General features: G+C 42.9%; 1 protein-coding gene across 1 annotated transcript in view; it reads left to right on the forward strand.

Annotated features, from left to right (window-relative positions):
* The first annotated feature begins 5,184 nt into the window (after positions 1–5,184).
* Positions 5,185–26,912, forward strand: part of LOC144820890 (uncharacterized) — a 90,925-nt gene continuing 69,197 nt past the window's right edge. The window contains exon 1 of the mRNA XM_078677964.1: positions 5,185–5,266. The gene's annotated coding sequence lies outside the window, so the exon portion shown is untranslated. The remainder of the gene's footprint in view (positions 5,267–26,912) is intronic.

Here is a 26,912-nt window from a genome sequence, read left to right on the forward strand (position 1 = left end):
CAGTACTGAAAAACGAATTTAGGAGTTTTTCACTACTAAAGCATGAAAAACATACAAACACATGTCCCCCTTTTTAAAAACATTGCACACAGCTCTGTGTGCTGTTTAGGGATTACCTTAGGTGTGTGAATTATATGCAAACAAGCATTTGCAATGCAATCGGTCTCTCCTTTGGAGCCTTATGACTATTTAGCAATGCAGCACATTTTATGCAGCTGGTTGGCCAGTAGCGATCCCACCGGGAAGCAGGGAAGGAAAACAGTGCTCTAAAACATCGATGCTTTTTGTTTTTATTAGTCAAATAAAGAAAGGACATTTTGAAATTCAAGGCTGGAACAATGGTAAGGGAGATGGGTTAAATGTTTGAGTCTGTAGGGGAAAATCGTTTGTCAAACCACAGGGGGATTACCAACCCAGCCTCGATATCTGAAAAACAAAATAAATGTGTTGGCTACAAAGGTATAATCAAAAGAACACTAACCTTTATGTCTAATTGGCTTAACAGCAATAAAATCTCGCATTTAATCTGTTCGCCGAACTTCTGCCAAAGATATGCAGGGTGATTGTAAAGAAGACCTTTAAAATGCTTCAGACTGTAAATTAATCTGATTGCCTCCAAATACCTCTGAACCATTTGTCTGGTGGTTCATGAAAAGTGGCACACTCATTTCAAAGAACTGGCGCTTCAATAATGGAGGTCACAATTATTAACATTCTTTGGAAAGATGGAAGGCTGTGCATTGGGCAGATCTCCGTAGCAGGTGCATAACCCGCTGAGCAGCTTTGCTACCCAGCCTATTAATCTGCAACAAAGTCACTTGCATCCTCCTTCTCCTCTTCCCATGCGCACAAGGAGTTCAGAGACGAGGCAGGCTCAGGTGATCACTGTGGAGATGGGCGGAAGGGAGGTTGGTGGAGAAATAATGATAAAATGAGCCCCGTGCAGCTACATCATGCATATTAAATTAAACGGGCACTGTGATCATGCATGACGCCCGTGCATTTATTAATCAATTGACGGGCTGCCTGAAAAATGAAAGCGCGCATCTCGCACTGAATGGTGCTCGAGATCATGCTGTGCCTGCAGTAGCAAAAACACATTAAAGAAAGTAGTGCTTACAGACCTAAAATAGACTACAGTGTAACAACCGAAGTAAAGCGGCCTGTGGTCATGGGATGTTACAAATGAAGACCAGGCCATACTAAGGAGGGACTAACAAGCCAATTACTGAATCAGAAACCAGCATTCATGAAGGACAAAGAAAAAAGCCAATGAAAAATATGTGCAGAGAGTGGGTGGGATTTCTCTTCCTCTACTACACCAGATCGCCAGAGCATGCATGCGCGCTGACTCAAGCTCGACCTAAAAAGGGGGGTTTAGGCCTGGCAAAAGGTTTCTTTTGCCAGTTGAAAATCGCAGTTTAAAATTACACTAAAGGCTACAAAGGCAGGTTTGTGATTTTTGGTGGCACAATGGGTGCTCCATGCCCACTAGTAGCATTTAATTTACAGGCCCTAGGGACATGTAATTTCATACACTAGTGACTTCTAAGTAAACTATGTATGTCAAGATGGTGTACTTTGTTTTAGGGAGAAAGTGCAAGCACTTTCTAACTGGTTAGTGAGGGTAAAGTGTACAGAGTCCTAATGCCAACAAAAACGAAATCAGAAAGCAGGAGTGGTCAAGGCAGGGGGTTACCCCGAAGAAAGAGCCTAGTCCAGAAATAATACTTTGAAGCCAATTAAATCAAAATTTAAAATTTAAATTCATTAAAAGGAATAATTTATGTGTGTCATTCTTGCACTACTTTCTTCACTGTCCCATTAACTCCCACAACAGATCTATCACATAGCCATTGCACCGGGTCACAGTTCATGTTTTACATTAATAGAAGAGCTACTGCATTTCTGAGCAAAGTTCATGACCAACCAGTTCTGAACATGGCAGCACCCCATTGCAATGGTCCACTGATGACAGTGTGCTGGGGTACACTGTACATGTAATAATGTGCTTTCTAGGGAGTATATTGTACCACGGGTTATGTCTCAGTTCACAGCCAGGGACTAAGAAATGATCAAAATGCATGCGACAGCTCAAGCACAGGCCAATCAGAAGACCACATTATCTCTTGAAGGCATGGGGATTTGACAAGTAAAGCGCACTCAGAGGCTTGGTGAGACATGGGCCACCAGGCAATACTTGTATGAATAAAGTACCTATATGTTTAGAGGAAAATTAAATGTTTTATTCTGGTAGGAAGAGTAATATAGCATGTGCTAGCACGTCTAATTTAGGTGGGAGAATTGATTTTTTAAAGTCAAAAGTATTTGTTATTTTAGCTACTTGCCACGGGAAGTTGATGGATAAACTTTCTATCTCTCTTAGGTGCTCCTAATGTTGGCATGAAAGAGGGCTCAGCCTCTGGGTTGCAGATTTCCTGAAATCTCTCTATAAACAACAACGTTAGGCTCTCATTTTCTGCAGCAGGGTCGTTCTCATAGTGGGTCCTGTGAGGGAAACCAATTAGGGCTGAGTTGTGATTTCACAGACAAAAAAAAAAAACGTTGTCAGCTCCCTTGATTCAAGGAAGCAGACTAGCAACTTGGGGTAATGGGCCACACAACAGTAATGGGGTAGTTGCTAGCCCGGATGGATCTATGCATGTGTGTGCGTCCTGTGATCTACTTTGAAGGGACTTCAACAGCATGAGCCCTAAACAGGCTAACTTTCTAGACCATCTAATGTACATGCACTGCCATTTTCTAAACAAAGTGGGTGGGCCATTTCAAAATGTACATGCTTCAGAATATAATGTAGGAGACTATGGGCCAGATGTAGGTCACCAAATACCGGTCGGTAACGGCCGAATTCGGCCGTTACCGACCGGTATTTGGTGATTGAGATGTAGGGGCCATTATTTTACAGAATCAGTAAATTTACCGAATCGGTAAATTTACCGATTCTGTAAAATACCGAATCGGTAATTTTACCGATTCGGTAAATCCATATGTAGGTGACACTCCTAAGAGTGCCACAGGCCCTTAAGAGTCGGTATTTTAACACCCAATCCTATTGGGTGGTAAAATACCGAATTCAGGTGTGCATGCACACCTGTACAATGTGACACACAGACATGCCCTTAGGGCATGTATGTGTGCCACATGTCACACATGCCTGTACTTGGGGAGCTAGAGGGTGTCAAAGTGACACCCCCTGCACCCTTGTATGATTCGGTATTTACCGATTCGGTAATTCAAAAACAAAAATTACCTACATCTCCCTCCTTCATATTTACCGATTCATAAATACCGAATCAGTAAAATTCGGTATTTATGAGTCGGTAAATTGAAGTTATCTACATCTGGCCCTTGGGGCCAGATGAAGGAGCCCTAATACCGGTCAGAAACGGCCGATTTCGGCTGTTTCTGACCGGTATTAGGGTTTAGTAGGGGGCTGAAAATTACAGAATCGGTATATTTACCGATTCGGTAAAATTACCTATTCGGTAAATTACCGAATTGGTAAATATACCGATTCTGTAATTCCAAATGTAGGTGGCACAGTTTACAGTGCCACGGGCCCTTAAGAGTCGGTATTTTACCACCCAATCCTATTGTGTGGTAAAATACTGAATTCAGGTGTGCATGCACATCTGTGCATGCACACCTGTGCAATGTGACACACAGACATGCCCTTAGGGCATGTATGTGTGCCACATGTCACACAAGCCTGTACTTGGGGTGCTAGAGGGTGTCAAAGTGACACCCCCTGCACCCTTGCAGAATTCGGTATTTACCGATTCGGAAAATACAGAATCGGTATTGCCCATTGATTCCTATGGGCTTCAAGGCCCATAGGAATCAATGGGCAATACCGATTCGGTATTTACCGAATCGGTAAATACCTAACCTTACAGATTCGGTATTCCTGAATTCGGGATTACCTACATCTGCCCCCTTCCCATTTACAGACTCTTAAATACCGAATCGGTAAAATTCGGTATTTAAGAGTCTGTAAATAGGAATTACCTACATCTAACCCTTGATCTACAGAAATGGCTTCAATTAGAATTCTCTGAAAATGGAAACTCCAATACATATCTGGTAATCGCAGATTTACTTCGCATCCACTGTTAAATTAGGATTAGTCTCAATAGTTCAAACAGTTTAATGTAATTCAGGTGAAATACGCCAGAAGGTAGTTTACTCCACAGTGTACACAACATTCATTCATTCTTTCTTTCTTTCTTTCTTTCTTTCTTTCTTTCTTTCTTTCTTTCTTTCTTTCTTTCTTTCTTTCTTTCTTTCTTTCTTTCCTTCTTTCTTTCCCCAAAGGGGTTTCTCTGCGCTGCGGACAGGCAATTGGAGATCTGAGGGACTGGATCAGTATTAGAGGCAGAAAAGGAGAGGCTTAAGTTGTTTCTTGAATTGGAGGTGGTCATGGCATTGCCTCATGGGCAGGGGGAGCTGGTTCCAGGAAAGGGGACCAAGGTGGGGGAGTGCTTTACCACCTAGTCTTGCCTTCCTCACTCGAGGGACCACGAGTAGTGACTTAGTTCCACTTGTGCTCCCTGAAATATGTCTGTCGTTAGACCTATCTGTCTCTACATGTGTCTTTAATGTTCTTTGCGTAGCTTTGCTTGTGGCCTTGTTGTTTGTGTTGTATTGCATGTGTCTCCACCTGCGTATCTGGTGCAGGTCTTTTTCCCGGAGTCTTTGCTTGGTTGCACAGTCGTCCATCGTGCACACTTCCGTCCTTGTGTGTAACACGTTTCTATATAATAATATTCCTTTGTTTTTGGTCGTTGTCAGACTATGTCTGTATCCATTTGCTCATGACTAGCTGCATGTATCCATATTTGAGTGTATCATAAATATTTGCATATATATATATATATATTTATATATATATGTCAATAGGAACGTACATACCCCAACTTGAACCTGTGCGTTGTGTTTGGGGTGAGAAAGCTTGCATTGGTGTGTAGGTGATTGTGGGCATTGTACATCACAAAGCCCATGGAAAACTTCATTGGACCCAATTCTGCCCTCCCGCTTCAGACTGGGATGACCTCCAGGCTGGGATAGGTGCCCGCTGAATGGTGCCAACAATATCGATCTTTAAAGGGATTGGGCAAAACTGGAGGATGGTGACAGCAAACAGAAGGCGCAGAGCTTATTTAAAATGCGAGTTTCTAAGCTACTTCTCAGAAGCAAATAGGTGCAGCAAAGAATACTGAAGAGAGGCGTTCTTTCCTCGCAGCAGGTCAGTGCAGGACTGTTGTGGACATTTTTGTTTTTAAATATGTAGTTCCTTCTCAAACGCACTTTACAGATTTTTAATACAGAAAACAAAAAAAGAAAATTGGAAAAAACGAATAAGAGAAGTTGTATACTGGGTAAATTGTGAACTGTGAAACTCAGATACTTGAATTAGACTTTTAACTTCCAATGATGAGCAGCTTTACCATCCTGTGGGATTGTGTTTCACTCCCTGTGCTCTGCATGGACACAACCACAAACAAAACAGAACTCACTGTAAAAGCAAAGGTTATATGCTGAACGAATTCTGCAGTTCGACAGTCTGCAGGGGGCAGTGGGTTAAAAAAGGATCTGGACAGAGCATATTGTTATTCGGAGATATATAACCTACAATGTCTTTCCACTTGCTGTTTTTGGCAAGCTTATGTATATGTGAAGTTTATGGGCGGCTGCACAGAGGAAATGAAGGGGTTCAAGGCCTTTCTGAATGGGGTGGGTGGTAGGCAGGGTGATCTTGAGTGCTTGTCTGGGTAAACAGCTGCATCTTTTGTCGACCTTCGTCAGGTTCAATGAAACCAAGAACACAACTGTGTATCGTAGACTCTCAGATTTACTGCAAGACAACACTCTAATTTTTTGGACTTTGACTATGTTAGGCCAGTCAGTCTTGGGATGGTCTTCTCCCACACCTTTTGCATTAGTCCTCCATTTTGTTGATTTCGCTTTTGGTTTTGTTGACCTTAGGATTCTCTACACTTTACCCCTGGTTGCCAGTATAACGTGTGTGTGCTCTTTCCATTAAACATGGTGGAATTGGCTTACACCCAGTTGGAGCATTTAATTTACTTGGAAGTCCCTAGTGGTGTGGTACTACATGTTCCTAGGCCTGTATCGCAAATGCCACTAGTGGGCTTGCAGCACTTATTGTGCCACCCTCCTAACTAGCCTTTAAGCATGTCCAAAGCCTGCCATTTCAGTTTGTTTGTGCACTTTTTTTATTAAGATTCAGTGCGAGCAGAGGAGTACAGTGATGTTGTTCAGTGAAGGAGGTGTGTGAGTTACCCTGGCTGGTGGTATAAGACGGGTGGAGAATGTGCTAGGTGTATAATTCTTTTGAGGATTTTATCCAGTCTGAGTGCAAGAACTTTTGCTTATATTTTGCAATCAATATTTATAACGGAGATGGAGCGGTAGTTTTGGGGATTGGATGGGTCTTTCTCTTCTTTAGGTATAACTATTATATTTGCCTCAGCGGTGATAACACGTGTAGATGAGAAATAGGAAAATTGATTTTCCAGGGGGTGAATAGTGACACTACCTAGGTTTGATTGAAGGAGGCTGGGAAGCCGTCCAGGACCGGTGCCTTCCCAGCTTTGAGTTTTTTAATTGCATTTGTAACTGAAAGAAATCGGATTTTCTAATGAAAGCTTAGTTGCTTCATCTATCCTTGTGATGTTAATTTTGTGAAGGTATTCTAGACCGGTTTAATATGTAGTATTGTTGCTTTTTGAATAAAGGGTGCAATTGAAATTTTCAAAGGTGGAAATAATGTATTTCTTATTTGTGGAGGGAACGTCATGTTTATTAAAGATGGAGGTTATCCTGGTGTTCTGGTAATTCTGTTTTACATAAGAAGGTAACATTCTTTAGTGTTTGCTGTGTCCGCAAAAGTTGATGCTTTTATATATTTAGACTAGTAGGTGGACTTGGTTACATAATATCTTATTGTATTTGTATTTTAACTTGGTTAAGTGGGTTAGCTGTCTTATCCCCAAATTGTCTCTATTGTTTTTATTTGATCTTCCAGTTGTTACAAGATGTGTTGGATTTGAAGGGGCATGTAGAGCTTCTGTCTAGGGTGACATCCCACGGGAGGGTAAAATCAGCGCCTACGATGATTCTGAAGTGAAGGGGTAGGAATGACAGTTTTCTGTTGAGGTGCACCAAGAAAGATGAATTGTAGTTATTAAGGTTGGAAATGCTCACCACTATAATTTCGGTAATATCTTTCCGTAGTTCAGTGAAGGTTCACCTGCCTTCACGATCTGCTTCTGAGGAGGTAATAGTGAGACCATAGGAATTGGAGATAAGGGTAATTATAGCATTTTTTTGTTGGTGGCTGGGGCACATGATAGGTCACAAACCCATGCTTTCTTTAGGAGAATGGCCTCCTTCATAGCAACTAAGGTTTCTTGTAGGAGTAAGAGGTCTCATTGGAGTGAGTAATGGTTCATAATAGAAATTTGCCAGCAGGTGCTAGATAGATGAACGGAGTGGGAATGAGGGGGAGAAGAGGGAAAGTGATGGAAGAGGGGATGAGAGGGGGGCGAGGAAGGGGATGGTGGGTAGGAAGATGATAGAAGATAGGATAGGATATAGAAGAAGATAGAGGTAGTGGGAGAAAGTGCATGCAAGCATGGGGAAAAATAAGTAGATAGAATTAGCTTAGGGAGTAAGAACATGTGTCTGAGTAGCAGGTGGAGGTACATCGGAAAGGTTATCTGAGGGTGGACAGGGGACGCCATGAGAGGTCACATCCTTAGAGAAGTATTAAAGATAAAGTATACAACTGTATTCAAGTGTGGTGTGTGTGTGATAGGGGATTGTAATATCCAGTGAGCTCCTTTAAAGGACAAAGCAGGCCATGTGTACTAGTGTAATGAGAGAGGTGGTTTGCGCATCAAGTAAGCAACATTGAATGGACTTGGGAGTAGACAAGGTTACGAAGCGGGTTAACTAAGAGTTGTCCAAAAATATTGTGTCAGATAATGTTTAAGCATGGAGCATACACTTATTAGGACCATAAAAACCAACTTGCATGAAATCCTGTAATAAAACTGAAGTGGGGATGATCTCAGGTCTAGGATCTAAGATCTAAGGCTAAGAAGGGAAAACAAAAGGTTCATGCCCTTTGACCTTGAGATTGGCACCATTCAGTTATAGGAGACCAGATTTCTAACCCTTTTTTTCATTGTCTCCTGCCCTTATGTCTATAGATTGCGATTTCAATTTTCGAGATGGCGAGAAATCTAGCTAGCCATTGTTGGAATGTCGGCGCAGTATCGTCTAACCATGCTGAGGCTATACACAACCTAAAAACAGCCATTGCTATAAAGATAAGTTCATGTCCAGGTTTAGCATTTCCAGGATCAGTTGCCCCTAGTAGAATAACGTTTCTAGACAGAACTACTATGTTATGCACCACCATAGATAGAAATTTCCCTATCTCCTCTTTAAAAGATGTTAACCCTTCGCAGGTGGAGAAAATATGAATATAGTCTGCATTTAACAACTTACATTTAGGACAACATGTGCTCTTGCCACTTCCCCACTTGGCTATTTTGTCCGGTGTATAGTATAGAAAAAAGCAGGTTTTTTAAAAATTGAGCCTGGAGTTTGGTAGACATTAAAATTGTTAGTGATATTTCAAAGGCATAGTTAAACTCATCACTTGCAATTGTTGCTTTCTCTAACCATTTTTGCATGATTTTCTCCATGTCATCTGGGAACATAGCATTAATGCGTGCATAGATACCCCCAATCGTGATTTTGGTGCCCGATAACAGTGTTTCTACTAGATCAATTTTTACAACGCCCCTCCTCCCACCTTGACACCATGAGAGGTCAAGACTAGGTCTAAGAAGCTAGGAGGGCACATCCTTAGAGTAGTATTTAAGATAAAGTAAACAACTTTATTCAAGTGTGGTGTGTGTGTGATAGGGGATTGTAATATCCAGCGAGGTCCTTTAAAGGATAAAGCAGGCCATGTGTACTAGTGTAATGAGAGAGGTGGTTTGCTTGTCAAGTAAGAAATATTGGATGGACTTGGGAGTAGACAAGGTTACAAAGCGGGTTAACTTAGAGTTGTCCAAAAATATTGTGTCAGATAATGTTTAAGCATGGAGCATACACTTATTAGGACCATAAAAAAACAACTTGCATGAAATCCTGTAATAAAACTGAAGTGGGGATGATCTAAGGTCTAGGATCAAAGATCTAAGTCTTGGGATTATTAGTAGTCAGTAGACTGGTGGTTAGTTATCGGTGCTAGCCGTGAATCGTATGATAGAGTATCATGCAAATTTGCAGGTGTGCATCCAATCTGGGAGTTTGGAGTGACAGTTAAACTGGAATACACAAGTGTTACTAGCAAACAGCAAACTTGTGTGACCAAGACAATTACTTTGAACCAGAAGAAGTGACAGTCTGTAGCTCGAAAAAAGACTTTTAAGGAGCTCCACTAGGTAGAAGGTGTTGAGGAGATTAGAGAGATCCATTTGAAGAATCGATGGTTAGTGTTAATTAGTGGTTATAAGCAGGGAAGCTTGGTTACAGAACAGTCCAGCAGGTCATTATGAACTCATTTTCAGGTCTTTAATGTCCTCAATGTAGGAGTCCAAGTCTTTGGGATCCTCAAAGATGGAGACATTTCCGTTGAGGGTTATCTTCAGTCGTGCAGGACCAATGAAAGAAAATTGTATTGATAAGTCCTTAAGAGACTGATGCTGGGCTAAGGAGGCTCTTCTTATTTTGACAGTGCCTTTAGAATATTCTTGGGAACTATCAATGGCGGAACCTTGCCATTTGATCCTTTGTAACTTCTGAATCTATGTGAGGAGAGCCTTGGTGTATGAGTAACAAAGGGGTCTCAGATAAGAGCTCTTAGAGCATCACTGTTTTTTGAGGCTGTATGTGGGCACTTTGTGAGCATATTTTATTTCAAATTCTTTGGTGATGTTTAATCATAGCACTTGAGGAATCTATTTTTCTATGAATCTAGCACATAAAGGAGCCTGACTTTCCGTTACTCCTGGGAGCCCAACATGTGAAGATTGCTCCTTCTAGGCCTGTCTTTCAACTCAGTGATGTTCCTCTCCAACCAGTCAAAGAGATCAGAGGGAAACCCTGCCAAAATTATCTTCAAGAGGCCCAGAGTAGGGTCCTATATATTAACCATGACAACGGAGCTACCCATGTGCGAGTCAGAGATAGGGATCATTGATGTTTTAACAAATGCTTTTATTATTAATTTTTTCAATTTATCTTTTTTACAATACAAAAAGGCTACAAAAATGGTAATCATTTCATTATAAATAAGACACAGCAACACCTTTCTCAGAATATATGGTCCCACACAAACCGTCCATCTCACACTCATAACTACACACTCTCAAAGATCATAACCATACGTATCATCTCTCATTCACAACTCAACACATCATCACAATATTACATTAACGCCATCTGATGAATGGATGACAGAATGATAAACAGATCATCCAATTAGGAAACGGTGGGGGCAAGAACACAAATAGGACTAAAGATGGACATAACAATCCTATTGCCTGCAAGACTAAAGCCAACGCACGTTTCAGTGTCCGGTCCAGCACGGGACCACACCTTCGCCAGGGCGATGATGAAATGCGGAAAGGGGGACAGAACATCTGTGAATAAAAAAAAGATATATATACACATAAGGATCAATTTCACCATCAGAACTTCAGTTACTAACAAAGCTAAGTCATTAAACATAAACATCAATGTCATTCTCACATCGTATAAACTTGCGATTTAGTAGGGAGCTCCGTGTCCATATACATCATTGATTTATAGATAGTCCCAATAAACAGGTACTGAACTAGCTGGCCTGGTAAGAACAGTTCAAGCATAAGTATGCATTTTCATATCACATGGCTAGTCCTGGCTCGTTGTGATGTTAAGGGAGAGCCAGTTCAAACATTCACACATCCTAATGGAGATAATGATTCATAATGAATCTCATAGTTCAAAGTAAGGCATGGAGGATGGGACAGGCCTACACACAGGACACACAGTGTATTGCATACAAGTGACCAACCGGCTAACACGATTCAGCCTCCATTTCAGTCCTATATAGCACAAACAATAGAGACTCAAGTATCCAAATGGATACAATAATCTAGCAGGAAGACGTTTCATGGGACAATAGGGACAGTTGGGGAATGACGCCCTCTGTCATTCTCCATTTAAAGGGGAGCACTAAGGCAGCTTAGATGTAACCAAGCGGATGTGAAATTCTGAACCATCCGGCACAGTGGGATTAACATCCTAACACAAGTTTTGGGTCATACAGAATCACCTGAATCTGGACTTTGCTCAAGGGAGGGTGGTCTGTGCTTCTAAGACTCACCAACCAGGACGGGGGGGGGAGTTTTGGGAGGGAGGTTTTTTTTTGGGGGGGGGGGCCAAGGCTTACCTATAATAGGATAGAGATAATAGTATCTTTGATGGGACGACATCAACCAACGAAATTCTGGGGTTCAGGATATCTTCAATGCTGGCATTCTAGTAGGACAAAAGAAATGTATGTAGTGTGTCAGAGACTGTGGCGGTATTGCCAACAGATAAACACCATTAGGGTTGCCTAATACAGCTTCAAGTCTCCCCATATACCAGAAACGAGGTGTTATTTATTCAGGGGCATAGCGGACCTATGTTCAGGGAGATGTCCGGCGCGGATCCACCTCGTCTTTAATGCGGTGTAAGAAGCCCGTATCAATGGAGCAGACGTTCCAGAATGCGCGCTGCCAAGTGGCCTGGATCGCCAGAGGTTTAATGCCAAGATCTGCAATATACAGGATATAAGCCAAGTTACTGCCCTGAACATCGCGGGAACAAGGGAAAAACTAGGACTCCGTCACATAATTTAGTTGCACTAAATGCGGGATAGGGACAAAAAAGCGGGGGACCAAGGGGTCAACTATACGCTTACCTAGCTCTGTTGAAATAGATAGCTTTCATCCCTCGTCGGGTTGGTGCGGTCGTCAATACTCACACCAGGGTCATCAGGTGCGGGAAGTTCTAAGCCCGCGTTTTAAATGCCCTAAAAAGTGCCGGGGTCACCAATCAAACAAGACGTTGCGGGCGGACCAAAGTGCCTGAGGGAGTGGTCATTAGACGAACGATGGGGATGGAAATAGGACCACATTCTGTGAGTACGGACAACAGTGAAAGCGGCGGGCATTACGAAGTGGGGATAGTGTAAACATTCTACGGGCGTAGATCCAGAATAGCAAAGAGGCTCACTGCCAATAAACTATACAATAGGGGCCAAGATATATAGATGAAAAAATATATAAACAAACAAAACAAAACTAAACAAAATAAAACAAACAGGGTCAAAGACGGACCTCTTCAAGTCTCGTGATGCCAGCGCGTAAAACGCGTAAAAAGGGTAAAACAGTATCTAATGTGCAGTTCAAGTGCTACAAAGCCCAAGACATAATAGAGGTCATTTATCATCTACCTACCAAGGTTTTCAAGAGGCGAAATATAGCCAGCATATGGTAGATGACATTAAGTAAGACCTAGGGTTAGAAAAAATGGTCTCCGTCCAGATATGTTAAAAAGGGGGTACTGAACCCATACAGGTGGGCCTCCCTGGGGCGAAGAGCCAGACCTAAGTCTGGCTCCAGGGATCAAGATGGCAAGATGGCATTATCCCAAGGGTATACAATCCCCTTTTGACTGAATTCAGATAGAAGAAAATATTTCCTTCTTTTTGCGCATACAGTGGGATCACTTCCTGCCGGCACCTGGATTTTTTCCAGAATAGACCATTTAAGATTTTTTTCAGTATGGTTGGCCTCCTGCCAGTGTGAAACAATAGGGGATATTAGATTTGTGTTCCCCTATTCTTAGGCGACACTCCTGTCCAGTTTCGCCCACTTATGGTGTTTTACACGGGTATAAGATCACGTATATAACATTGGACGTGCGGCAATTGGTCATTTTCTTATTCTGGGCCAACGAGATAGTGCGGTCGCTGATAGTGATGTAATCGCCGGTCAGCGCGTTGGGGCAAGCCTGGGAATTACTGCATCGGTGATTGCCGTAGATCGGGCTCAAATTATCAAGGGCAGTTGGTACATGAGTGGGCCTTTCAGGTAATTTGCCTTGAACAAGATAGTTTTTCAAATTCTTGTTCCTTCGGAAGGCAAAAGTCGGTTTAGGAAAGGACAAGCGGCTATCCCCCAGGTTCAAAAGATGCCAGCAGGAATTAATTATCTGTCTCACTTTGTGATCAAGATTGGAGTGGCGGGTGATGCACACTAGTTTCTCCTGCGCTTCCTTTTCCTTAGGTGCAAACATCGAATCCCGATTGAAGTATCTGGCCCGTTTAAATGAATCTTTAATCAGTTTAGTAGGGTAGCCTCGATATGTCAATTTTTGCTTCAGGATGTCGGCTTGAACCAGAAAATCTTTAATGTTCAAGCAGTTCCTCCGAATGCGAAGGAACTGGCTGAAGGGAATGCTGTCCTGTTGGCAGCGAGGGTGAAAGCTGCCATATTGGAGCAAGGTATTCCTTGCGGTGGGCTTGGTGTATAGGGATACAGTTAATTCCTTTCATGATGTTCAATCCAAATGTCCAAAAACTCAAATCGGACATTGCTGGCATGGACTGTAAATTTCAGATTGGCGTCAGCGGCATTGAGTCAGTGGTAGTTGATATAGTCTTTGTAGCGTTATGCTTATGGTCTATACACGATTCCACTTTAGTGACTCTGCCACCTTGCAAGAGCATTTCTTGTTTTAAGGATGTCAGATTGCCCTGCATGGATTCCGTGGTGGTCTTTGTAGATTGTTTGAGTATGTGCAGCATGTCCGGCTTCTGCATGCGTAAGTCTAGAGTTACAGAATTGTTAGCTTTAGACTTGATAGTGGAGTCCGGAATGGGGGCTCTTGTTTGAACCTCTTTTGTGCAGGTTTCGGATTGTTCTGGCTCCCCACTTGCTTCTCTAGCATTATGTGTTCTCGGATCAGCCATTTTGAATGGGGTATGATGACTTTATAGGACGACCTTTATGAGAAGTCCTGGCAAGATTTGCCTTGTGTGATGCCACTTAAGTTGCCCTTTACATTTACAGTTCTGATTCAAGACAGATAAGAGAGGGTAGCTAATCTTCTGGACCCCACTTAATCACTACGGTACTTTGCCACTTATGGCCTGATTGCGAGTTTTGTGGTGTGGCACCAGGTCTGCCCCGCCGCCATACCGCCACCCACCAGGTTAATTGTTTCTCGTGTCTGGTGGGCTTTTTTGGTTTTCCGACTGAGGTGCTGCAATTGGAACGCCAAAACCTGTTCCTGCAGGGAATGAACTGTAAAGTCTATGCCGTGCAAGAACTGGGGTGCATGCACACAGGGGGGCACATGTTGAGCCCCCCTTCATGCACCCCATTGAAACTGTTGTGGAGAGGAAGTAAGTAATATGCCCAGTGGGACCACAATGGTCTGCTAAGCATATTGTGACCTCATGACCTTCATACCACCACAAGGGAACCGAGGTTGCCTGGATGCCTCAGAAGGGCAATGGCGGTCTGACAGCCCTAATTATAATAGAATAGTCAGCAGACCGCCACTGCTGTGCCCCCAGGAGTCTGGTGGTCAGTGTACCGCCAGACTCATAAACGAGCACTTAGTCCCTTTCCAACAATTCTTGGATTTGGAGACCCAAATCGGCGCTGCACTTGGCTACAGCTGAAAGATATTCCATTATGAAGCCTGTAGTGCTGCTGACAACAGGGAAATGCTGTACTTGTGAAGGTTCTGGAAGACGCATGGGGATGCAGCAGCTGCTATCTTGGAGTCAGGCAAAAGGCGGAGGGTTTGCTGTAAGCTTTAGCATAGGACAAGCTTATTTGCATAGAAAAAAGAAGCCCCTACCATGCATCTGATGTCACTCAGGGGCAAAATAGACAGTTCTTGTCTTGTTGAGCCACAGCTAGCAGCTCAGTGCAGTCAGAGGAGTGATGTTCTAAAGTAGGACATTTTTAAGTCAGGCAGAGCGAGATCTTCTCAGAAGCACCCTACAGAAATAAAGGTGCTCCGTTACTTATGGCTGCACGAAAAGTGGATCGTTAGTGTCACCACATTTTAGTTCACCCCGGATTCATCATGGAGGGTTGAAAGAGTCACTCTGGTGGTAGGGAGAGCCAATGGCATATTCAGGCATGGCAGAACTTGTAGGCTAGGTAGCCATCTTCCTCGGGTGGTAACCACTCCCCCCTGTATGTGCACTTTTAATACCATTTTAAAACTGGCATAATAAACTTTTCACCAGGAGTAAACTGACTTGTTTTAATAAGCCCCCTAGGGTAGGCCCAAAAGCCCATAGGACCAGGTGCAGTGTATTTAAAAAGTGGGACATGTACTTTTAACTTTCACATGCCCCGGTGTTGAAAACGTCTTTCTGTCATAGGATAACATTGGGTTAACTTGTTACATTTTATAAATGAGAACTTTCGAATGGGAGCCAGTAGGAATGTCAAGTATGGTCCCTAATGAATTATACTTTAAAACCCTTGTAGGAGAGTAGGATTTGCTCTTATGGTTACTCCCACTTTTTGCTGATGTTTCACTGTTTTATTTTACTTTAGTCTGGCTGGGGTCCTGCTATCCAAGAACCAGTCTTGCTTCTTTCTCTCTAAATTGATTCCATGTACTATAGGTACACTCCAGTTTGGTAACTGGGGTACCCTTATGAGTCCCTAGTATATGGTACCTTAGGTACCTGGGGCATAGGTACCCCAGAGGCCTACCAGGGGCTGCAGCATGCATTATGCCACCCCTCTATGCAGCCCTTCGTTTTGCAATTTCTTCAAGGCAGGATCTTGCAAAGCTCAGCAAACCAGTATTTTAAGTGCTTAGCAGCAGATCTTACTTGGTCCTTGTATCCAGTCCATCGCAGTCAACCTGAACTTGTATCTTTGTCCCAGTCCGACACCATGAGAAAACCACTGTTGATGATGTGTGCTACTAGGCACTATTTCTACGTAAATCTTTTAAATTGCATATCTCTTTAGTTTCATTGATTTGATTATTTTTGTTTTAATCTCAAATATGTTATCAAATTTCACTCTATTGCTCTAAATTTATGTGTGATTTTTTTTGTGTTGTGTTTCCACTTTATTACTGCTTGAAGTGCTGTATAAATACTTCAATCAATCAATCAGGGGATTGTTAAAGCACGACTACTCACCCGTAAGGGTCTCAAGGCACTAGGGGTGGGGGGGTGCAGGTTCCATTCCATCAAGGAGGGGGTCTGTCGAAGAGCCAGGTTTTGAGGTTTCTTGCGAAGATGGGGAGCGATGTTGTCTGTCTGAGGTGGAGCGGAAGGGCGTTCCATGCTTTGGCAGCGAGGAAGGAGAAGGAGCGGCCTCCTGATCTGGTCTTTCTGGTGCGGGGGACCACGGCGTAGGAGAGCTGGGCTGATCGTAGGGTCCTTTGGGGTGCGTGGAATTTGAGTCGGCTGTTCAGGTATGCTGGTCCGGTGCCGTGGAGGGCCTTGTGTGCGTGGGTGAGCATCTTAAAGGTGATTCTCACCTCGACGGGGAGCCAGTGGAGTGTGCGAAGGTGCTGGGAGATGTGGCAGTGTTTTGGCAGGTTGAGGACCAGTCTTGCGGCGGCGTTCTGGATGTTCTGTAGCTTGCGGATGAGGTTTTTGTTTATTCCGGCGTAGAGTGCGTTGCCGTAGTCGAGTCTGCTGGTGACTGTCTTTCGGTGTTCGAGGGGACTCCATTTGAAGGTCTTACGAAGGAGGCGGAGGGTGTGGAAGCAGGAAGATGAGACAGAGTTGATCTGGCGGTCCATTTTGAGCTCGGAGTCCAGGATGATTCCCAGGTTGCGTGCGTGGTCTGTGGGGGTTGGCGGGTTTCCGAGGGCGGTGGGCCACCAGGTGTCGCTCCAGGCGTCGGGGTTTGGGCCCATGATGAGTACTTCTGTTTTGTTGGTGTTTAGTTGTAGGCAGCTGTTTTTCATCCATTTGGCGACGGCCTCCATGCCTTCTTGAAAGTTGCGTCTGGCGGTGTTGGGCTCGTTGGATAGGGAGAGGATGAGCTGGGTGTCGTCTGCGTATGACACGATGTTGAGTCCGTAGGTTCTGACGATGGGGGCAAGTGGAGCCATGTAGACATTGAAGAGCGTCGGGCTGAGGGAGGAGCCCGGGGGGATTCCGCAGGTGGTAGGTGTGGGGTCCTAGAGGAATGGGGGGAGTCTGACCCGCTGCGTCCTGCCGGAGAGGAAGAAGCAGATCCAGTCGAGGGCCTTGTCCTGGATTCCTGCGTCATAGAGTCTGCGTATTAGGGTGTGGTGGGAGACTGTTTCGAACGCCGCTGATAGGTCGAGGAGGATGAGGGCTACTGTTTCTCCTTTGTCCAGTAGGGTGCGGATGTCCTCTGTTGCGGCGAGGAGGGCGGTTTCCGTACTGTGGTTTTTTCTGAAGGCGGATTGGGAGGAGTCGAGGATGTTGTGTTCTAACATATTACCGCTAAATTGATCCTGACTTTTTCATGCTAAGCTACCAGAGGCTTACGCACAGGTTAATTTGGTTTTGATTTCACCCTGACAGAAATTGTGTTTACTGTTTGAGTGGGTTTTCACCCCTCTCAACCAATAACTAAATTTCCAATAGACTGCAGGCCTTATTTAGTGGTTGGCCCCTGGGATGCTTCTAAGGTCTCCAGCCTTTTCTGTAAAAAGAGCTGCTTCTGTTCAATAAAAATCATCCCAAGCTACTTACAAATATTATCGGTCTTGTACTAGAGACCACCTAAGACAAGCTTATAATGGTGATCACCCTCAGCAGGATTACCAGAAGTTATGTCTTTGGTGCTTCAGCAGTTATTATCAGTTTGGAGTACCTCAACATGGCCAACACTTAACAACCATAGCTGCAATTCAAGTGCCACCAAGGAAATAGCTTTAGTAACAAATCCCCATAATGCAGCATGATTTGTCATTCAAATATCACCTTTAAGTATATTTTAGAAACAATAGCTTCTAAATTCTAAAATATCTAGGAAAAGTGATTCAATTTCAATTGATCTTTATTTCGACTGACTCAGCCATAAAAGATACATGATAGTTTACAACCTACCACACAACACATTTGTACATATACAAGTTTAAAATACATAATTTTTTAAAAATAGGAATGAAACAATACTAGTACCTTTTGTGGTACAAGATAAAAACACATGTATATACAAAAAGTGATTTTAGTCACCAATTACATTTGTTGAAAGAGGGCACAAACATACACCGCATTCGTTTGAAAGAAGTATGTGCTTAGTTAAACTACTCATAGGGGTTGACCAACCTTCTTTCTAGAAAAATAAACTGAGAGAAGAAATCTACTGATACTGAATACAACAGTTTGTAATGTATTTGACTTTGCAATCCTATAGGCCTGAGAACATGTTCTTATTCCTAGGGCATTACACAGCGGTTTAATCCATGTTTTTCTTGCTTTATCATAGGCTGAACAGAAAAAGAGGATGTGTCTCTCATCTTCCATATGAGTACCTGGACACATTGTACACTTCCCCTGTATAGTTTCAACCCCATCCCCACTTCTCTTAGACCAGCGTTCGACATTACTGCCCGTCATGAGGTTCCCATACCTAAACTTCAGGAATAACGATTTCGCGAGCGGGGGCTCTATCTCATCTAAGAAAATCTCGAAAAAAGGCTCATCCTTAAATTTTAGGAAGTTTTGAGTAAGGGAGCCAATGCTGTTTCCATTAACAAGACGAGTAGAGATGAAGCACCAAAATATTTGTTTTACCATAGTTTTTGCATTAAGCGGTAACCCCTCCGGGCGTTCCCAAAACTCTGATAAGCCTAGGATAGAAAACCATTTTTTAATATGTTTAAGCCATACAATGGAATGCAAAGAATCAAGGCCCAATATCTCTTGAAGTCCCTCCCTATAGTCAATTAGTTCAGGGGTAGACCATAGACGCACCCAAAACATTAGTGGTCTTAATGTTGCGTAATCGTCAGTTCTTCTAAAATTCAAGTCCATTTGAAGTGGTATCAAAGGAGTACTTGTGGGGACCCTTACGATTGATCTCATGAAACTATTATCAGGTCTATGGAAACAGTCCCTAGACCAGGGCCCCCATATCTCAGCCCCATAAAGGGCAGCAGACTGGGTCTTGAATTTGAATAACTCAAGTGCAGGAGTAATGCTTTTACTTGAGCAATTGTTTAGTTTACTCATGATTGGTCTGACATTATGGGCATAGGACATCTTACTTTTCTCTATTTGATTTTATCAAGTTAGGTTCGAATCTAGCACAACTCCCAGATAGGAAAAATTATCCACTATTTCCAGGACTTGGCCGTCCAAACATAACATCCCCCTGTCAGGCTTAGGTGGATTTAAAGCCATACATTTAGTTTTATTAACATTTATCTCTAGCCCCTTCTTCGCACAGTATGTACCAAAGGAATTCAGGAGGGCTTGGAGACCCTTCTTTGTTTGCGATATCAAGATGGTGTCGTCCGCGAAAAGTAACGCAGGCACCATCTCCCCATTAAGTTTAGGCGAATCGCTAGCACAACTGTTCAAATGGTCGGGAATATCATTAACATAAAGTGAAAATAAGGTGGGAGCCAGAACGCAACCTTGGCGTACTCCACGCTCTATGGGGATATCGCGTGCCAGTTCTCCGTTCGGTCCCCACCTAATATTAGCATGATTCCCGTCGTGTAAGTGTATTATTTGGGCCAGGAGACATCCCGGAAGACCAGCTTCACTAAGTGACCTCCAGAGCAGGTTACGGGGAACAAGGTCGAATGCCGCCCTCAGATCCACGAAGGCGACATACAACCGACCCTTCCTAATGTGCACGTACTTCCAATATATACAACAGAATCTGAAGACCTGGTCTATGGTGCTAATCTTACCCCTAAAACCGGCTTGAAGTGTAGTAAGTATAGATTTTTCCTCAAGCCAGTCATTTATCCGAAACAGAAGATGTTTTGAATAAAGTTTTTGCAGGATGTCCATCAGACTAATTGGTCTGTAGTTTGAGGGAACAAACCTGCTACCCTTTTTAAAGATTAGAACAACCTCCGCAGCACGCCAACTGTCTGGAAATTGACATTTGCTAGACAGGGCATTAAATAGATGGTTAATATAAGGAGCCCAAACTTCGATCTCGTGTTTATACAGGTCACCTGGTATTTTATCGGGACCGGGGGCCTTACAACTTTTTAAATCAGTGATTGCTCTTTCTGTTTCTTCAAGAGTGAAATTCATACACTCAATGGGTGGGGAAGACCAGGGAATGACATCAGACTCATTGTCATATTGTTTATAAAGAGAAGTGAAATGGTTTACCCAGGTCAACTCATCTAGAAAAACATCCTTCGCAGCTCTACCTGCATGTGACCCATAAGCCACTAGCCTCCAAAACCCAACATTGTCTTTCATTTTGGCTGCAGTCAACATCTCTGCCCAAACCGACTCCTCCCATCTTCTCTTTGAACTATTTTGGATAGACTTATAAAATTCCCTAGCTACTCTGACTTCATCCTTCGATTTGTTTTTTACGGCCACCAATAGTTCCCTCTTAGCTGCCCTACATGATTTGTCATACCATAATTTTCCATGACACCCCATCCTCACACACTGTTGTTTTTTCTTTGGCATTTTTGTCAAACATATTTTTAATTTTTCAAACAGTATATGGTGAAATTCTATAAATCTGTCATAGCAGTTGGGTGAAAAAAAATAATCATCTAAGGACCCAAAAATTGTATCAAAGGCTGAGTAAACCTTTGCCAGTGCATTTCCATTTTCAAGTACATGACACCATTTCAGCACTCGCCTATTATTACTGACATGATGCTCATCACAGGAATACGCATTACATGAGTTCTGGTTGGAGACTTCAGTTAGTGCTTGAAGTGGGGGCTCACTAAACAAAGTACCATCAACCGATAATTCCAATGGATAATGATCACTTTCACCCCTAATAGTCACCACAAAGTCCAACATGTTATGCCAAATACACAAGGAAACAAATATAAAATCCAAGTTACTTGCAGTATTGGACCTTACAAAAGTAGGTTGTTTTGAAAGATCCGAGGGGAAACGACCATTGCATGCCCTGAGATTATGGTCGACCGTTAATCCTATCAATTGTGTGACCAATACCGAACAGTTGACAAAATTCGTGCTCTCAAGTTGAGGGACGTTGTTTACAAGATCTTCCTCCTCAAGGATATCCATAAGTCCCAGGACGGGTTCAAAATTACAATTGATATCTCCGCCCATGATTACTGCAGCCTCACCAACCACCCTTTTTAGGAAATCATCTAAAACTTCAATAGTGGGGGATTTTTTTGAATGCATGGAGGGTCTATTATAGACATTAATTAGATAGTACTCTTCCTCTTTTGAATTGGTAATTTTGAGAGTCAAAATGTCCAATGTGCCTGTGTCAATTATTTTGATCTCGATTTTTAACGTGACTTTGGCCCATATAATAAGACCCCCCGAGGGTCTACCCCTACTTGACTGGACAGCCCCAATCCCATAAGTTTTATATCCTATCCTGTGAGGTATGTCTATTGCCCAGGTTTCTTGTAAAAGACAGAAATCACAGGAATCAATATAGTTTGCCCATTCTGGGTCCCTCAGATTTTTATTTACCCCAGCCATGTTCCAAGAAATGATGAGCAAAGATGGTTTTGCCCCTTTGTTAGTAAAATTAAGGTTTGCTATTGGTTCTGGTTCCATCGATAAATCTGTTACCAATAGTTCTGCATGTAGTTGGGCCGATTCAAATTGCAGACAATTTGGGATTTCATTAACTGAACCATCCAAGTTTTCCCCGAAAGTACTCTTACTTAATGCAATAATGTGATGACTATCCAGGACACCATTTTTAAGATCGCAATCCTTGCCACCCTCTCCTGCTAGATTCATTTTTCCAGGGTTAACTGGTTTTGTGGAAGTGCCCTCAGACTCAACTGGATGGTCAGTGTCTTGTGTAGTGGTGAGACAGATTTCCTGGATAGGGAGTCAATCAACCCCATCCAGGGGACTAAACCTATTATAAGTGGAAATACCATTCCACGCAGTGTTAGTGCCGTGTCTACTAGGTTTCATAGCGGGCAAAGAATGGTAATTAACCGTGGTCCAGTTTCCTCCTTTGCTTGTGGGCCTCATTGGAGGATAAAAAAATGTTAGTGGCCTTACTTCAATGGGGGAAGTACCTGCATATGTATTTCGTGTACAAATATATTGTGCAGTAAGTGAACCCTCAAAAGACACGACAATGCAGTCGCCCATAGTAGTTTTATGCATAGGGCCAATCCACGGTACCCTTCTTACCATGAGGATCTTGCTTTTAATATGGTTTGGAATAGGCTTGTTCTCATTTAGCCAATATATTACCTTATTTTTCATAGGACAAAAAGTTTTCCTCATATTGGTTGTCTAGTTCAGGAACACCAGTTAAAACAATTACAAAGGGACTTGCATCAGGAGGAAGATCTATATATCCTCCCCTTGGAATTTTACTAGTGTGGAAATTGTGGTGATTTTGTATGGTGTTTTTATTGTTATTAATTGACGTGGTCACACATGGGGTAGGTTTGACACATACAGGGGGGTTGGATTCACTCGCTTTTGAAGGGCTCGCATTTTTAGTTCTCACGGTCCCATTATTCACTGCAGTTACCGGACCTTTACCGTTCAAAATATTTACATTATTACCTTTAAACAGGACCGGGGGGGTAGCAGAAAACGTATAAACAGGGCCCACAATACAATCTGCTCCTTTTGGAACACTCTTCTCGGTAGTTTGTTTAACACCTGTTTTTGTTTTAGAAGGTACAGGACAGACAGGGACCTGCAAGTTGCTAGAAGCTGTAACAGGAGCCTGTAGCTTAACACCGCATGAGTTTAGGCTTATACTAGACAAGGTAATAATGCTTTTCTCCAATTCAAGGAGTTGATTTTCAATGCTAGATAACCTGACTTCAAGGGGCTTTAGTAATTTCTTTAAGGTCTCCCATACAGTCTTAACAAAATCCTCCTTCCCTCCCTCCATGTCCACCACGGGTGAGCATGACTTCTCCACCATTGGGACGTCGTGCACGTTAATATTAACCAAAGGTGAACCTAGCTTCTCCACCATTGGAGCGTCATACACAACAGTATTAACAGCATTATCTATATTCATGACTTCTCTCACATTAGTACTTTTGGGCAACTCTATAGTGGGTGGAGTCTGAAGAGATAGACCTTTCCTACCTCCCTGAGCATTAAAACAAGCTGTTAAACACTGACTTTTTACCACTTTTGCTTTTTTCCTAAGGTATGCTGACCTAAACTGGCATTTTCTTTTTTGTGGTAACGTTGCCTCAGTGGCGCTCATGACTTTACTAGTAATGTCATTGTTTTTATTTCCCTCGTCCTTCAACAATATGTCCACTTTCGTAGATGTTTCGGATGGGGTCTTATCCGGTGTTTCTTGAGAATGAACTAATGTAGTAATAGCAGATGACAAGGTTTCTTCAGGGACTGGATGAATTTCAACTGGAATGATAAGGGCTTTGTTAACTAAGGGGCGTTCAGGAGTTCTAGCCAGGGCGATGTTACCAAGGGACGATTTTTTACCCAAACCTAAGTCTATAGATAGTCTTCTTGCTTCCTCCAGCTCCAAGGATACTCTATGCTGGAGTTTTGAAATCTCGACATCAATGCTTGTGTTAGTCCTTGTTATAAAATCATCTAAGGTACCTGTAACCTTTTTGGCAATTTTAGCCCTGTAACGAGTTTCACGTATAGACATTGGTCGTGCAAGGGCTTAATCCAACAATAACTAAGAAATGTATAATACCTGGCAACAGATAGTAGGACAGCACGACCAAGAGGGATGGCCCGGTCCGGTCTTTCTCGGTCTAGAACGGGCTAAAACGGGCCCGCCCTTGTCCCGGGCTTCTCCCGGCGCCCTCCCGCGCGCTCCCGCGCAGCGGGTCACGTCACTTGATTATATTTGATGCTAATGAGAGGGGCGGAGCGTGCAGGGAGAGCGGCCCAGGTGCTTACAATTGGGTCTGGCGGGCGCTCCTGGGACTTGGAGTCCTGCGCCCGCACTCGCTCGCAGCCCTGCACGCGTCCCCGCTGTCCCTGCCTCCCAGATGGAACGATGACCCACGGGTGCTGCTCTTTACACGGTGAGCCCCCAAAGGCGAAGCGGGACCCGCGGAGCGGGTACCGCGAGCTGTGGCAGTAAATCCGGTGGGGCAAACAGGAAAGCAGTTGCTGAAAGCGCTGTGCCTCTATCTGGAACACGAAGTGATTCAGAATGCTTTGAAACGTGCACGGATAATGATAGGGATGCCCTCTTGGACAATACCGCGCAGAGAAAGGCAGTAGATTCCCAGATCTGCATGAGAACATTCAATGTTATCTCTGATAAAGTCAGTAAAGTGATCAATAAAAATTGGAATATTTCGAACAGTGGCACCCTGAGTCTACCAAAACCAATGTTTTCACACAAAAGAGGCAGAAGCCTCAAAGACGCATTTGTCCACACAAGACTCGTGATAGAGTCAATGTTGACCAGATTATTCGTGGGTACCTTCCAAAACCTAGTAGGACACTATCCATGTGAATGATGTAACTTCTGCACCCTGACAATAACCACAAAAATGGTGGAAGTGAGCAGTAATTTAGAGTAGGAATTGAGACAATTTACCAATTGCAATATCCGAGGGGGGTTTATATGATTACATGCCCTGTGATCTCCACTACATTGGCATGACCACATGTAAAGTGAAAAAAAGATTAGCAGAATACCAAAGGCACTTAATATGTGGGCAGAACACAACAAAGATGTCGGCACACTTCATTGAGAAGGGGTATGCAGTGACCGACCTCAAGTGGCTGGTTTTTGAACATGTACCAGAAACCACCAACTGCGAACAAAGTCCTCCTCGAAAGAGAACAATGCTGGGTTTTCAAATTAAACACCCATGTAGTTGGCCTGGACAGCAATATCCCAAGGGGTCAATTCACCACCTTACTTGCGCATTACCATGAGACTGAGATGATGAGCATTCTCACATCTCCTCTGATTTTCTCTTATTATTGTTATTTTAAGTACCATTGGTTAATTTCTGCCTTTTTTTCAGCACTTGGTATCTGTCCATCCAAATGTTTTTTCTCAGCATCCATTAATTTTTAAATATCCATAATATTATATTTTTCCGCCCGCTTGTCTACTTGTTCAACATTTATACCCCCCCTTTTTCAATATGTAGAATTCATTTTTTACACAATACAATTCATTCCAATAATTTTGCAATTCCAGTCTGTCATTTTTTACATAGTTTACATATCCATCATTTCAATACATACTAGGATGTTTTTCATCCATTCCAACATCACATATTATTGTCAACACAGAACGAGGAAATGGTTCCATTCACATCCACCATTTTGCTGGGGTCCTGCCGGCACCCATCAGCCACTGCACAATGTGCGCTTAGCGCATCTCACGATGGAGTTTGATACTAAAGTTTAAAAACTAGGAGATCAAGTCACTGCTTAGCATGCAGGCACGGATGATGTTTTTCAGATGAACTGGCCAGGCGGGGACCTTGACAGTGTAAGTATGGCCTAGTAGTGTGAGTCCTTACTAAAGTAGGAACTAAGGGACATATGAATGAGGCTAATATGTTCTCCTCTATTACACTTACACATTGTGTTACTACAGGGGCGTCTCGGATCTGTTGACCCATGGGGCACTATTAGTGTTTCCATATGTATGTACAGGCATTGTATATGTGTATTGTGGTGTATGATGATGAGTATGCACTTAGGAATACATCCACTGTGTGTATTAGAAGTGCTCACTATTTTGACTAGCATTTACACTTCCTGGATGGTTTCCACTATCTATACATAGCCTTTTACATGGCATTTCACAGCATGATATGAATGCTAACTATTAGACGCTAGTTTTCGCAAAGACATCTTTTCATTTTTATCATGATCAGGAACATATATTGTAGTGTCCCAGGACTTTCCAGGCGAATTCTTTATCCCTTCAGAGACGCAGTGGAACAGACACCAAGTAAGTGCATACATTCTTGAACATACATTGAACCCTTTTCTAGCTTCATAATTTCTTTCTCAGTTTTTTATCATACCAGCCAGTGCATACATTAAAGCATTTAACAACCACTAGTCAGGTATATTTAACCTACAACGTATCCCCCCCATCTCTTATTTTACTTGATACATTGGTTGAACACCTTCTAGTACTCCTGTGAAGTTCACTGTCAGCAGCACACTCTGTTCCACAGCAGAACAGAAAGGAACCAAATGATGAGGCATGCCACCACATGGCAGCCATGGTGGGTGAGATATACCTACACACAGCATTATTTGCTTTCTAGTACAGGATGTCTGGTCAGTCCATTTCAGAGGATGGTGTACACACATCAAGTGTCCTTCAGAAGGGGAGAAATAACCAAATATAGAACATGAGTTGACAGAGGAGGAATCAACTTGGAGTGGAAAGGCAACAGAGAAAAATATAACAAGCTGATTTTAGGGTTCAGGATTAAGTACACATGTCAATTATCCTTCAGAAGTGGGGAAATAACCAACATAAAGTCAAGGAAGGGGTAATCATCTTGGAGGGTAGTGGACAACAGAGAAAAACACATTAAGAATAGGACAAGACTATGTACATAGTCTAGTGGTGAAAATAAAGAAAATGCCTAAAACAATAGTACCAACAAATATTATAAAGTCCTAATATAATGATCGATTCCACATTATAACCCAACAAGTC

Source organism: Lissotriton helveticus, chromosome 1_1 (assembly GCF_964261635.1).
Source record: "Lissotriton helveticus chromosome 1_1, aLisHel1.1, whole genome shotgun sequence".
In the NCBI taxonomy this organism is placed as follows: Eukaryota; Metazoa; Chordata; class Amphibia; order Caudata; family Salamandridae; genus Lissotriton; species Lissotriton helveticus.